General features: G+C 42.0%; 1 protein-coding gene across 3 annotated transcripts in view; it reads left to right on the forward strand.

Moving 5' to 3' along the window:
* Positions 1-11,374, forward strand: part of LOC128693683 (serine-rich adhesin for platelets) — a 109,912-nt gene that overhangs the window by 47,309 nt on the left and 51,229 nt on the right. The gene's annotated exons all lie outside the window — the stretch shown is intronic.

The raw sequence follows: 11,374 nt of genomic DNA on the forward strand, positions 1-11,374 counted from the left end.
ACACAAACACTGCCACTACACAAACATTGCCACAACACAAACGCTGCCACTACACACAAACACTGCCACTACACACAAACACTGCCACTACACAAACACTGCCACTACACAAACACTGCCACTACACACAAGCACTGCTACTATCCAAACACTGCCACTACACAAACACACTACCACCACACACAAACGCACTAACACCTCCACACACACAGGCCAAACTATAAAAGGGGGGACTACACAGGTATGAGAAACTTCCTGCAGGAGGTTCAGTATGACAGAGAAATGGTGGGAAAATCAGTAAACGAGATGATGGAATATGTGGCAACAAAGTGCAAGGAGGCAGAGGAAAGGTTTGTTCCCAAGGGAAACAGAAATAATAGGAAGACCAAAACGAGTCCTTGGTTTACCCGAAGGTGTAGGGAGGCAAAAAGTAAGTGCAACAGAGAATGGAAAAGGTACAGGAGGCATAGGACCCAAGAAAACAAGGAGATTAGTGGAAGAGCCAGAAACGAGTATGCACAGATAAGGAGGGAGGCCCAGCGACAGTATGAAAACGACATAGGATCGAAAGTCAAATCTGACCCGAAACTGCTGTATAGCCACATTAGGAGGAAGACAACAGTCAAGGACCAGGTGATAATACTGAGGAAAGAAGGAGAACTCACAAGAAACGATCAAGAGGTATGTGAGGAGCTCAACACGAGATTTAAGGAAGTATTTACACTAGAGACAGGAAGGACTCTGGGGGGACAGATCAGATGGGGACACCAGCAAGGAATACACCAACAACTGTTGGACGACATACATACAGATGAAGAGGAGGTGAAGAAACTGCTAAGGGACATCGATACCTCAAAGGCAATGGGACCGGACAACATCTCCCCATGGGTCCTTAGAGAGGGAGCAGATATGTTGTGTGTGCCACTTACCACAATCTTCAACACGTCCCTGGAAACTGGGCAACTACCTGATGTATGAAAGACGGCAAATGTAGTTCCCATTTTTAAAAAAGGAGACAGAAAAGAGGCACTAAACTATAGACCTGTGTCATTGACGTGTATAGTATGCAAAGTTATGGAGAAGATTATCAGGAGGAGAGTGGTGGAGCACCTGGAACGGAACAAGAGTATAAATGCCAACCAGCACGGATTCATGGAAGGTAAATCCTGTGTCACAAACCTTCTGGAGTTTTATGATAAAATAACAGAAGTAAGACACGAGAGAGAGGGGTGGGTTGATTGCATCTTCTTGGACTGCAAGAAGGCCTTTGACACAGTTCCTCACAAGAGATTAGTGCAGAAGCTAGAGCATCAGGCGCATATAACAGGAAGGGCACTGCAATGGATCAGAGAATACCTGACAGGGAGGCAACAACGAGTCATGGTACGTAATGATGTATCACAGTGGGCACCTGTGACGAGCGGGGTCCCACAGGGGTCGGTCCTAGGACCAGTGCTATTTTTGGTATATGTGAACGACATGATAGAAGGGTTAGACTCAGAAGTGTCCCTGTTTGCAGATGATGTGAAGTTAATGAGGAGAATTAAATCTGATGAGGACCAGGCAGGACTTCAAAGAGACCTGGACAAACTGGACACCTGGTCCAGCAAATGGCTTCTCGAATTTAATCCTGCCAAATGCAAAGTCATGAAGATAGGGGAAGGGCACAGAAGACCACAGACAGAGTATAGGCTAGGTGGCCAAAGACTGCAAACCTCACTCAAGGAGAAAGATCTTGGGGTGAGTATAACACCGAGCATGTCTCCGGAAGCACACATCAATCAGATAACTGCTGCAGCATATGGGCGCCTGGCAAACCTGAGAACAGCATTCCGATACCTTAGTAAGGAATCGTTCAAGACACTGTACACCGTGTATGTCAGGCCCATACTGGAGTATGCAGCACCTGTTTGGAACCCGCACTTGATAAAGCACGACAAGAAACTAGAGAAAGTACAAAGGTTTGCGACAAGGTTAGTTCCAGAGCTAAGGGGAATGTCCTATGAAGAAAGATTAAGGGAAATCGGCCTGACGACACTGGAGGACAGGAGGGTCAGGGGAGACATGATAACGACATATAAAATACTGCGTGGAATAGACAAGGTGGACAAAGACAGGATGTTCCAGGGAGGGGACACAGAAACAAGAGGCCACAATTGGAAGTTGAAGACACAAATGAGTCAGAGAGATATTAGGAAGTATTTCTTCAGTCATAGAGTTGTAAGGCAGTGGAATATCCTAGAAAATGACGTAGTGGAGGCAGGAACCATACACAGTTTTAAGACGAGGTTTGATAAAGCTCATGGAGCAGGGAGAGAGAGGGCCCAGTAGCAACCGGTGAAGAGGCGGGGCCAGGAGCTAAGACTCGACCCCTGCAACCACAAATAGGTGAGTACACACACACACACACACACACACACACACACACACACACACACACACACACACACACACACACACACACACACACACACACACACACACACACAAGAAATTAGACAAAGTGCAAAGATTTGCAACAAGGCTAGTTCCAGAGCTAAGGGGAATGTCCTATGAAGAAAGGGTGAGGGAAATCGGTCTGACAACACTGGAGGACAGGAAGGTCAGGGGAGACATGATAACGACATACAAAATACTGCATGGAATAAACAAGGTGGACAGAGACAGGATGTTCCAGAGATGGGACACAGAAACGAAGGGTCACAATTGGAAGCTGAAGATATAGATGAGTCAAAGGGATGTTAATAAGTATTTCTTCAGTCATAGAGTTGTCAGGAAGTGGAATAGTCTGGCAAGCGATGTAGTGGAGGCAGGAACTATACATAGTTTTAAGACGAGGTATGATAAAGCTCATGGAGCAGGGGGAGAGAGGACCCAGTAGCGGTCGGTGAAGAGGCGGGGCCAGGAGCTGAGTCTCGACCCCTGCAGCCACAATTAGGTGAGTACACACAAACACTACCACCGCGACAAACACACAAGCCAAGTGTCTTAGTGACAAATGTTTTTGACAATTGGTGATTTAACAAACTGTGTGAGGGTGTGGATAACAACAATAACAACAACAGCAACAGAACAGCAGCAGAAGCAACAGCAACAACTATAGCAGCAACAACAACAGCAACAGTAGCAGCAACCACAGCAGCATCAACAACAGCAGCAACAGTAGTGTAGTAAGCAGTGTCCACTGTTATCACAGTACACCGGATGTTAGTTAAATATATGCACCACTGTTGGTATCCCCGGTGTTGGTATACCCTTAGTGTTCTAGGGTCAGTAGTATTAGTACCTTGGCCCTTGTTGTATCCCTACTGGGACTGCCCAACACATGTTGGTACTCCTGGTGATGTTGCTCCAACACCACCTATCCAGGAGTTCCTTGTCCCTTCACTATGGGGATGAATGGCCAGTTAGTCAGAACTTTGGTTTGTATTTTGTTTCTCCTCTACAGCATCCAGGACCTTGTCGTAGTGGTCCAGTAGCTGGGACAGGCAGGAGCGACCTGCTCTAAACCCGTGTTGCCCTGAGTTGTGGAAGTGATGGGTATCTAGGTGGTTGGCTGTCTTGCTTATTATTACCCTCTCAAAGATTTTTATGATATGGGATGTTAGAGCTATCGGTCTATAGTTCTTTGCAATTGCTTTACTGCCACCTTTGTGGAGTGGGGCTATGTCTTGTTTTTAGTGTGTGTGGGATGACCCCTGTGTCCGTGCTCCCTCTCCATAAAATGCTGAAGGCACACGATAGGGGCTTCTTGCAATTCTTGATGAACACGGAGTTCCACGAGTCTGGGCCTGGGGCAGAGTGCATGGGCATTTCATTAATTGCCTCTTCAAAGTCATGTGGAGTTAGAATAATATCCGAGATTTTTTAAATGACCAGATTTTGGGTTTCGTTCATAAAGAATTCATTTGGATTGTCGACCCTTAGAGTGGACAGTGGCTCGCTGAACACTGAGTCATATTGGGACTTTAGTATCTCATTTCTTGGCTATCATCTGTGTATGTCCCATCCCGCCTAAGCAGGGGCCCAATACTAGATGTTGTTTTTCCATTAGATCTGGCATAAGAGAAGAAGTATTTTTTTTTCAATTTCCTTTATGGCTTTTAGTTCTTCCTGTGATTCTTGTCTCCTGTAAGATTCCTTCAGCTTAAGTTCGATATTTGCAATTTCATTGACTAGTGCCTCCCTTCGTATTTCAGATATATTGACCCCATTCAGCAGCTCTGTGACTCTTCGCCTTCGTCTGTATAGGGAACGTCTCTCTCTTTCTAGTTTACATCTTCTCTTTCTTTTTCTTAATGGAATGTGTCTTGAGCAGGTCTCAAGAACCACAGAATTCATTATTTTCAAGGCAGATGTTCGGGTCCGTGTTGTTTAGGATATCTTCCCAGTTTGTTTCTTTTAGGACATGGTTTACTTGATCCCATTGTATGTCTTTGTTATTTAAATTGAATTTCGTGAAGAGACCTTCATGACTGCTCACATTTTGCTGGTCAGAAGCCCTGTGCATACATGTCTGTACCTCTATTATGTTGTGATCTGAGTGTATTGTCTTTGATACAGTTATATTACATATCAGATCGTCATTGTTAGTGAAGATGAGGTCCAGCGTATTTTCTAGTCTGGTAGGCTCTACTATTTGCTGGTTTAAGGTGAATTTGGCGCAGAGATTTAATAGTTCATGTGTGTGTGAATTTACGTCTGAGCTGCCTCCCGGGGTGATCTCTGCTAAAACATAGTTTACTATACTACTCCATTTTAGGTGTCTCAAGTTCAAATCTCCCAGTAGTAAGATGTTTGGGGCAGGTCATTGGTTAGTTTTCTCAAGGTACGAAGATTTTTTACATTTGAATTTACAGGCTTAAGAGCTGTTATCTTACTTCAGCTCACTTCAGAACCCAGCTCCATCTGAGGTGTACTAACGTCCCCAGGATGCCACCCACACCAGTCGACTAACACTCATGTACCTACTTACTGCTAGGTAAACAGTGACAGCAGGTGTAAGGAAGCATGCCCAGTGTTTCCGGGGACCGAACCACGAACTCTCAGCTTGTGAATTAAGATTGCTGCCAACTAAGCCACGAGAATTGTGGCCTGGGGGTGGGTAATGGAGTACAATTATGTACAGTGTTACATGCATCATTGTCTTGCACAAGTGTACGTGGTACGGAATTTACACTTATTTATGCCAGTGGTATATTCTCTGTCAGTTAAGAAAACGGACGGGGTGGTAAATAAGACACTTGTGTATTACTTGGGTATCTGTGTTGTGGAAGTGTTTCGCCAGCCAGTGACTTCGTCAGTCCAGGGGAAGGATGGTTGGAAGATGAGGAGTTTGAGGTGGTCAGTCCCTCAGGCTGGGGATGATGTGATCACTCTAGAAGCCTTGAAGAAATAGTGTTGGGTGGTCAGTCCCTCAGTCTAGAAAGGAGTTCAGTCAGTGAGATGTTTCAGGATACTGAAGTAAACTGTTTCAGGTTATTATTGAATTTAAAACTTACACACAAGACTCACTCAAAATATCATTCATGAAATAATTCTCACACACACACACACACACACACACACACACACACACACACACACACACACACACACAAAGCTCACGAAGCAGAGAGAGAGAGAGAGAGAGAGAGAGAGAGAGAGAGAGAGAGAGAGAGAGGACCTAGTAGCGATCAGTGAAGAGGCGGGGCCAGGAGCTGAGTCTCGACCCCTGCAACCACAATTAGGTGAGTACACACACACACAACAACACACAAGATAAATATATTCAGCATTAACCACAGAAAATACTGTGTGTCTGCTTTTGGTTGAGAGAAGTGCAAGTTGTTTGTTAGTGTTGTCACCTGAGGCCCTAGAGTATACAACTGTTACTGCGTCATGCAGGATGTGTGTCATCACAGTCCTCTGGATCCTTCTCTCCTTAGACATCGTGATCCTTGTTGGTAAAATTACCGACAATATGTTAGGTGATAGTACACAAGTGCAACTAATATGACATATTTGGATGTTGCACATGTGTCTTAATTCCATCAGTACTAGTACTACTAGTAGTACTACTACTGCTACTACTAGCACTAGCAGCAGTACTACTACTAGTACTGCTACTACTATTACTACTACTAGTATTACACCTCTAAGCCTATATATATCCTCTGTGTCCATGTATTGTTTGCAACAGCTTGACAAAACTCCTGGAGAGCGAAACGTTGCCACAATAAAATGTAACATTAGTTGCACTTGTGTTCTTTTACCTAACATCGTGATCCTTATCTCCTTAAACATCCTGATCCTTGATGAAAATTAGACACAAGTGCGACATCTGAGTATATATATATATATATATATATATATATATATATATATATATATATATATATATATATATATATATATATATATATATATATATATATATAAAGTTCGCCTTTTATCTGTAATATTTATAAACCCAGATATTCAGTAGATATTCTGGTCAGTTAGGAAGTCTTAGTGAAGATTAGCTATCTACCTACAGAAATATTTATCAGACTCAAGACTTTAAACTTATTAGAAAAACATCCTGTGTTTGTCATGTGTTGAGGTGTCCAACTTATTATTATTATTATTATTATTATTATTATTATCATTATCATTATTGTTGTTTTTTGCAACTTTAATTCTTCTCCTTCTTTCTCCTCTTCTTCAAGAAATATGTCTCAGTGTATATACATATTGTTTGCTTTCTTTTTTATTTAAGGGATTAGAATATTCTTGACTGGTGTTGTACAGGTTACACGCAGACATTATGACCCCTCGTGTACTAGATAGCCTTTAAATCTAATTAACCAATCAACACCCTCGTTATTTAATTAACCAATCAATTTCCTCGTTCTTTAGTTGCTGGGGTTTGAAGCCTGTCACCTACACGAGGGTCATTAAGGCTGCACCTAACCTCTTCACACAGTCAAGAATATTTTAACTTGTGCAATAATCGCGAGTAAGTGATACAAGATACAAAACATCCACAAGAAGAGTCGAATAATAGCTCTGGGCCTTTTGTGTTGCAATCAACATATCTTGAGGAGATTGCAATGTTGCAGAAATGAGTAGGAAGTTCAGGTAGATTCTTAGAGCCGTTACCCTGAACGAATCTATCTGGACGTCCTATTTATATCTGCAACATTGCAAGCTCCTGAAGATGTGTTGATTGCAACAAGGAAGGTTTAGAGATATCATTCAACTCCCCCTGTGGTCGTTTTGCACTCAAAGTGCAGGAAGGCCCCGCTTTACAGCGCTTTGCTTGAAGATGTTTCACAAATACAGCGGTTTTAGTTATTTCCATTCTTCATTTATTCAGACTTCCTACAATAAATATATTCACCATTCACTATGAGTTAATGGCGAAAATATTTTAAGGTGAGTAATATGTGTATTGTATATGCCTCTTTTTAGGCCTAGCTATATTGTTCTCTTAATATATGATAGTCTAAACATGTTATCAGGCTTGTATATGTATTTGAAAGCTTTATATATATATATATATATATATATATATATATATATATATATATATATATATATATATATATATATATATATATATATATATATATAAGTTTTATGATTCACTTTACAGCAGCAACCCTGAACACAACCTGCTGTATAAGAGGGGCCCTCCTGTAGCCCGTAACCTAACCTGCTGTATAAGCGGGGCCCTCCTATATTTAGAATTTCTACACTACTCGTTTTCTATATTATTGGCCAATTTTAATGATAAACTGTTTGTAACTGACAATATAATTACTGATTTAACAGGTGGATCTACCTCTTTTATATTAGTTTATGCTTGATACAGGCAATAAATATTCGTATATGCTCTTATTAAACCATAAATATCGAGGGAAGACTAATACATTTTTTCGGGATCACCTGAATAGCCTAGTTACCCCCCTAAATTTTTTTTATTTTTTTGCAAATTTTTATACAATTTCTTTTATTTTTCTAATGCTTATTTTGCATCAAAGTTGACACAGCAACGTAACTTATTCTGGCTAAAAAATTACGTAGGGAAAAATATTTTAATTGATCTACTCTCTTTAAAATTAATTAATATCGAGTAAATATTTTTCGCCGTTTTCTTTGATCAAATACTTTGTATCCTCTAGCGTCTAGCGGCTAGCCTTATATACGAATTCTATGTATCCTCTCACTCCTAGTTCACGAATTCTATGTATCGTCTCACTCCTAGTTCACGAATTCTATGTATCCTCTCACTCCTAGCTCACGAATGTTATGTATTCTCTGACTCCTAGTTCACGAATGCTATGTATTCTCTCACTCCTAGTTCACGAATGCTATGTAACCTCTCACTCCTAGTTCACGAATTCTATGTATCCTCTCACTCCTAGTTCACGAATTCTATGTATCCTCTCACTCCTAGCTCACGAATGCTATGTATCCTCTCACTCCTAGTTCACGAATTCTATGTATCGTCTCACTCCTAGTTCACGAATTCTATGTATCCTCTCACTCCTAGCTCACGAATGCTATGTATTCTCTGACTCCTAGTTCACGAATGCTATGTATTCTCTCACTCCTAGTTCACGAATGCTATGTAACCTCTCACTCCTAGTTCACGAATTCTATGTATCCTCTCACTCCTAGTTCACGAATTCTATGTATCCTCTCACTCCTAGTTCACGAATGCTATGTATTCTCTCACTCCTAGTTCACGAATGCTATGTATCCTGTCACTCCTAGCTCACGAATGCTATGTATCCTCTCACTCCTAGCTCACGAATGCTATGTATTCTCTCACTCTTAGCTCACGAATGCTATGTATTCTCTCACTCTTAGCTCACGAATGCTATGTATCCTCTCACTCCTAGCTCACGAATGCTATGTATTCTCTCACTCTTAGCTCACGAATGCTATGTATCCTCTCACTCCTAGCTCACGAATGCTATGTATCCTCTCACTCCTAGCTCACGAATGCTATGTATTCTCTGACTCCTAGCTCGCTAATTCTATGTATCTCACGCTCACGAATGCTATGTATTATCTCCTAGCTCACGAATGCTATGTATTTTCTCACTCCTAGCTCACGAATGCTATGTATTCTCTGACTCCTAGCTCACGACTGCTATGTATTCTCTCACTCCTAGCTTACGAATGCTATGTATCCTCTCACTCCTAGCTCACGAATGCTATGTATTCTCTCACTCCTAGCTCACGAATGCTATGTATTCTCTCACTCCTAGGTCACGAATGCTATGTATTCTCTCACTCCTAGCTCACGAATGCTATGTATTCTCTCACTCCTAGCTTACGAATGCTATGTATCCTCTCACTCCTAGCTCACGAATTCTATGTATCTTCTCACTCCTAGTTCACGAATTCTATGTATCCTCTCACTCCTAGCTCACGAATGCTATGTATTCTCTCACTCCTAGGTCACGAATGCTATGTATTCTCTCACTCCTAGCTCACGAATGCTATGTATTCTCTCACTCCTAGTTCACGAATGCTATGTAACCTCTCACTCCTAGTTCACGAATTCTATGTATCCTCTCACTCCTAGTTCACGAATTCTATGTATCCTCTCACTCCTAGCTCACGAATGATATGTATCCTCCCACTCCTAGTTCACGAATTCTATGTATCCTCTCACTCCTAGTTCACGAATTCTATGTATCCTCTCACTCCTAGCTCACGAATGCTATGTATTCTCTGACTCCTAGCTCACGAATGCTATGTATTCTCTGACTCCTAGCTCACGAATGCTATGTATCCTCTCACTCCTAGCTCACGAATGCTATGTATCCTCCCACTCCTAGTTCACGAATTCTATGTATCCTCTCACTCCTAGTTCACGAATTCTATGTATCCTCTCACTCCTAGCTCACGAATGCTATGTATTCTCTGACTCCTAGCTCGCTAATTCTATGTATCCTCTCACTCCTAGCTCACGAATGCTATGTATTATCTCCTAGCTCACGAATGCTATGTATTTTCTCACTCCTAGCTCACGAATTCTATGTATCCTCTCACTCCTAGCTCACGAATGCTATGTATTCTCTCACTCCTAGCTTACGAATGCTATGTATTCTCTCACTCCTAGCTCACGAATGCTATGTATTCTCTCACTCCTAGCTCACGAATGCTATGTATTCTCTCACTCCTAGCTCACGAATGCTATGTATTCTCTCACTCCTAGCTCACGAATGCTATGTATTCTCTCACTCCTAGCTTACGAATGCTATGTATCCTCTCACTCCTAGCTCACGAATTCTATGTATCTTCTCACTCCTAGCTCACGAATTCTATGTATCTTCTCACTCCTAGCTCACGAATGCTATGTATTCTCTCACTCCTAGCTTACGAATGCTATGTATTCTCTCACTCCTAGCTCACGAATGCTATGTATTCTCTCACTCCTAGCTCACGAATGCTATGTATTCTCTCACTCCTAGGTCACGAATGCTATGTATTCTCTCACTCCTAGCTCACGAATGCTATGTATCCTCTCACTCCTAGCTCACGAATTCTATGTATCCTCTCACTCCTAGCTCACGAATGCTATGTATCCTCTCACTCCTAGCTCACGAATGCTATGTATCCTCTCACTCCTAGCTCACGAATGCTATGTATCCTCACAACCAGTCTTCCAAAAGTTATATACAGTTTAAGATTATGTATCTTGTCAAGATGTGTTTGACACTAGCCCGGTTCCAGACCAGCCTTCCACTGTCCCGTAGCTGGGTTGGCAGCGCACTCAGCTCACACATTGAGTGTCCGTGGTTCGATCCCCGGTACGAATGGAAACATTAGGACGTGTTTTCCAAAGACACCTGCTGTTCCTGTTCACCTAGCAGTAAAATAGGTACATGAGTGTTAGCCGCCTTACACCTGCTGTCCATGTTCATTTAGCAGTAAGTAGGTACCTGGGTGTTAGTCATCTTACACCTGCTGTGAGTGTTCACCTGGCAGTAAGTAGGTTCCCGGGTGTTAATCGACTGGTGTGGGTGGCATCCTGAGACAAAACTAACCCAGTTTGCGGGAAATGCTCTGCATAACCAGGTACTTTCTATATAGTTATATCACTGATGTCAGCTATGGTCTGTATACCTTGTATCATGTTCTTGTAGAAATAAAAATGATTATTATTAGTGGGTGGTCTGATCAGTCAGTCTGTTGGTGCTAGTCGCATAAAATCCACCGTGAGCACCACAGCCCGGCTGATCAGGAGCTGTGGCATCAAGGCGTGTTCATTCTAGGACCTAGAATGTTCTCACTAACATTTTCTAGAGTATTAAAGTTATCTGTAAATCCCGTCGTGTTCATTCTGATTAAATTGTTCAGTATTTTGTGTTCAACTGTATTAATGTTTCTG

The sequence above is a fragment of the Cherax quadricarinatus genome, chromosome 34 (assembly GCF_038502225.1).
Source record: "Cherax quadricarinatus isolate ZL_2023a chromosome 34, ASM3850222v1, whole genome shotgun sequence".
NCBI lineage: Eukaryota > Metazoa > Arthropoda > Malacostraca > Decapoda > Parastacidae > Cherax > Cherax quadricarinatus.